General features: G+C 32.7%; 1 long non-coding RNA gene across 3 annotated transcripts; it reads right to left on the bottom strand.

The window, feature by feature from the left end:
* Positions 1–891: 891 nt before the first annotated feature.
* Positions 892–3,913, bottom strand: LOC141725122 (uncharacterized). Of its 3 annotated transcripts, none has more exons than XR_012577024.1 (8): positions 3,624–3,913; positions 3,449–3,527; positions 2,741–2,981; positions 2,481–2,645; positions 1,786–1,986; positions 1,627–1,702; positions 1,405–1,540; positions 892–1,238 (listed from the first exon to the last, which is right to left on the bottom strand). It is a non-coding gene; the product is annotated as an uncharacterized LOC141725122 (long non-coding RNA). The 3 variants fall into 3 exon arrangements; XR_012577025.1 differs by having other exon boundaries at positions 892–1,320; positions 2,741–2,918; XR_012577023.1 differs by having other exon boundaries at positions 2,741–2,918.
* Between the last annotated feature and the right edge of the window lie 781 nt (positions 3,914–4,694).

Genomic DNA, 4,694 nt, shown 5'->3' with positions numbered 1-4,694 from the left:
TTTAGTTAAATTTTCTACTAGTCACCCTATATTTTTACAAGCTATTGCCTTGTGTTTACCCATGTCCTCTCAATTTTATGTATACTCTCCTATTTTTTGACCGAGTTGGGTTACAATTTTTGTTGTATACAAGAACAATTCTCAGTTTTGAGTCATTTCCAGCATCATGTTTTGTGAAATAGTTACATGTACATGACTACGTGGGATATCCTTTCTTGATATTTTAAGGGAATAATTATGCATATCTTAGTTGCATTTGAACAATACGCCATAGATGACCTGATGTAATGCCTTTCTACTGTTACAATAGGCCAGAAAAACATTACAATAGACCTATTATAACAGTAAGGGGCGTTGCACTTGCGAGCATTACATCAGGCCCCCTATGTAACACTTTTGCTACCTATTGTAACATGACTAAAAGTATAACAATAGGCCTCAATGTAACACTGCATTTCCAATTGTAACGTTTTATATATGTTACATTAAGTTGGAATTAATTTTGCAAAAGTAAGCCCCATTGTTTTGTGGGGCCCACATAACCTATTTTAACAATCATTTCTATCAAATATAACACCAGTTTGTTATAATTAAGCAATAGTAGTACATATTATGTAACACTGTATATAAACATACATTACACTAGAATAAGCAAATGGAACAAATAGGCAAATGGAATGGTTAATTTTAAAATATTTAAATTACATGCTCTTGTTAAACAACAATCCCAGTAGCAACATAATATCAAAATAATAATACATAATAGTATCATATCTAATCCATACTAGTACATAATCATCTCATCTCCGAGCCATATTACTAGTGTTAATGATAACCAAGCGGAGCTGTCATCTCTTAATTCTTTCCCTGGAAATGGATGGATTTCTTGCATATCATCAAACAAAAATATCTATTAACAATCCCAATAAAAATATATTACATTTTATATCTACAACAGGCTAACATCAATAGAAATTATAGTTATCTTTGATGGGACTTACAGATTGGCTACACAATTATTTGCATATCATTTGAATATATCTGCCTTTGCATTGTACGTAACTACCCCCAGTTAAACTAAGACAATAGATAACCTGAGGAGCTTACAAGTGGTATTATTTAACATGGGTTACATTAATTGATTCGTCTAAAAAAACTTTTGCTCAATGGCCTGAGAAGCGCCTCTTTTGTTGGGGAGGGTATCCGCTCATTTCCATCGCTGGGTCTTTCCTTCTCAGCTATTTACATGAGGCAAATAGCATTAGAAATAAAAAAACCACAACAGAACATGTGTTGAAATAATAACATTATCTGCAGTGCCTGAATAAATAACACAAACTTAATTAAAAAAATTCGAGCTTTCTTAGATCTTCTCCATTACTACTTTTGAGGGAAAAGACATACCACAGTAATTAGTGGCTAAAAAGAGGGTGATTAAATGTCCCGGTGCAAAACGCTCAAACACAAACATAACACATTGATGTGCTCGCACAATTAATTGAAGATCGTTGTTGCTACAGAATTCCTTCACGCGATCAGGCTGAATATACGAACCTTTACAGGATGAGCCCTAAACACAAAAGACATGAAGAACTAAACAAAATAGATAAATAAAACAAAACTAACCCAAAAAGTAACCAACCCAGGACCTCTTGCATTTGGTCTTAAGCCTTCCACACTATCATTTTCAGTAGGATCACACCTAAATAAACAAACTCGTCTAATAAGATTACCAGAACTAAACAAAATTACAATAATCATTGATAGTGAATGAGATGTACCGACCATAAAAAGATCCATGAGAACTATAGAACCTGCTTCCATTATGATTGGACGATGAAGGTTTTAAATTTGTTCGATGTGATTTATTGACCTTCCTATACCACCATACATACAAATTATCTTTTTCTCAATAAGAGTTGCTAAGGGAAGCCAGTTGAACAATCTATGTATCTGATGCCATGCCCAAATACCATCTCTCTCACCCTGTTTCGCATATAAAATATAGTAAATATAAATGGTTATAACTGAAACATTATATCATTCATATAACAGACATTTACTGACATAGACCTGAATATGATAAGATGGACATATTGTAGTGTACTATGCGTTCAATACATTCTATTCGGAAGCCAAAAAGGGCGTTAATATTTGCAGCTTCATGATTTCCACGAATTAAATTTACATTGAGTGGATATTCGACCTGTTAACCACTTTCTAATACATTAGAAAAAAGATAGGGGAAAGAGCAGAGCGCTGTAGAAACTTAGAAAGGCCTCCTAACACCACATAAATAAAGTGACTGTAGTTTAGTGACCAAAAATTATTTTATTCTGTGGGAAATAAAGGGAAAAAATACCACATAAGCATTCCCAGATTCTATACAAGAAAATAGAAAACTTGCACTTGGGCAAATCAGGATCATCAAGGTCATCTCCATTCCCATATTAAAGTATTTAATAGTATTATGCCTTTACCTGTTCTTCCTACAATTTTCTTTGTAATTCTTCAGCTCTTTGTCTTTCTACTTCAAGTGCAACTTCTTTGGCTGCCTGCTCCTCAATAAGACGTGCCTCAGCTTCTTCCCCGGCCTTTAACTCTTTTTCTCAATCTGCTTGCAGTGACGCAAGATATTCATCATCCTACAAGAAAAATAGAGAACAAGATCAAATGATAATTGATCAGATTAAACAAAACCATTGCCTTTGGTATCTACTACTGGTTCAAAAAGGCAAACCTGCTGTTCTCGTATCAAGCGCTAAAAAGTTAGAGTAGGTGATGGTGGACGAGGTTCCCGCCTAGTATAAGTCCCAATTTCATCAAAACCATTATGCATGTATTGATGTGGTGCATATGGACATGATGTGAACTCCCTTCAGGAATTTCGCCAAATAGAGCAGCCTCAAGCATTACAGCTTTATCATGACAACCACTCCAGTCCAGTTATTCCACATTATAAATAGAAATATTTGAACTTACTACAAAATGATAATAAAATCATAGATGTCGGTATTATAGTGAATTCTTAAGAACAAAAAGTCAAAATCGTACATGTTGGTATATAGTGAAGTCTCAAGTACAAAAAGCAAACTCGATACAATTAACTTGAATCTTGAGTTCTCAACATCTATAAACAGACATATGCTTACGAAATAATACGCGAGACAGAGCAGATGGTATCCGAATAATATCAACATATTTTGTTGATGAACTAGTTATAGTATATCCGAATCATTCACTAACCACAAATACAATCCGTAAATAGCTCTATAGTAACTTATTCTCAATTCACTTATTTCTATATTACAAAATCTACAATTTCATATTCTCTTATTGTAGAATCATAATTTGAATTCAAAAAACAAGTTCTTGGAGAATTTTACAAAAAAATGATGCATAATCAACACTTCAATTACGTTTCTACGCCTTAGTAAACACAACTTACACGAAAATGAACAAAATCAGCGAGTCGTGAAAGAGGAGTTCCGTCAAATCCTTCTTCGGATCCATTGGTTGAGGTTGAACTGGAAAATTAACAGCAGATAATTAGTAAGGCGAGTAAATCCTTGAGCTTTAAATCCCATAAAATCAAATATATATGAAACAGTAACAATACATACCCATAATTTGTACAGATCCGATGACAAAATCAAATAATGTCTTCATTTACCCAATTTGAAACCCTAAAATTCTGCAAAATAAAATATAGTGAAAAAAAGTTTGAAAGTAATAAGTACTGGTCTTTAAACCTGCCATGTATATTATGTTCTTCAATGATGGTCTTCTCAGTCTCTGAAGACTCGGCATCGAGATGCACAATATAGCGATTGTGAGGATGGCAGAGGGTATTATGTTTGAGAGAGTGTGTGACCGATTGTGTTTTTAGTATTGTGTTTTCATTTTGGGGGAAATCTACAGCCCAATAATTCACCCAGTAATCTTTGTATTTTATATTTTATATTTTCATTTTAATTATTAGATTATAATTTTTAATAGAATATTATTTATTAAATAAAAAATATAATAAAATTAAACTTTGTATTTACGTATAAACAAACTTTATAGTTTATAGTATATTATGTATTACATTATTGAATCATTAATAAACCAGAATATATTTTTAATATTTTTAAAATTAAAAAGTATTATATTCTCACTTCAATATTATTAAAAACTAAAAAGTAACTAATGTAACACCAGGTGCTCGTGTTACATGTTGTGCAACACCAATATTTTTATACCACTAGATTTATAACTATTATAACACTAATTGAGAGCTGTTACAATAGGATAAAAAAATTTTACCTAATGTAACGCTACTTGTAACACTTGCATTATAGTAGCCCACTTATGGCGTAGTGGTAATTATATGGAACCACTTGTATTTTGTAACACCCCCAAATCCGGGGTCGGGGATTCGGGTTGTCACGAGTTCCATTTCCCTTAATAATACTTAACCTTAACAATCAACCAACTGCTGCCTACTGTGACCCCACAATATACACACAAACCACCAGTTATAGTCTCAGAGATGAAAACCAAAAATAACACAAGTCATTTTATTCCACAATTATAAACCATTTCACCTCAAAAGGGTTTCTGAATAATTTACATATTCTTTGACATTATTACAATTGATAAAGATACATAAGTCTGGTACATCAAAAGTTGAAAGCCTAACTTATTGGTAG

This window comes from Apium graveolens, chromosome 5 (assembly GCF_009905375.1).
Source record: "Apium graveolens cultivar Ventura chromosome 5, ASM990537v1, whole genome shotgun sequence".
Lineage (NCBI taxonomy): Eukaryota > Viridiplantae > Streptophyta > Magnoliopsida > Apiales > Apiaceae > Apium > Apium graveolens.
The sequence above is the reverse complement of the archived record's forward strand: the minus strand, read 5'-3'. Positions and strand labels throughout refer to the sequence as shown.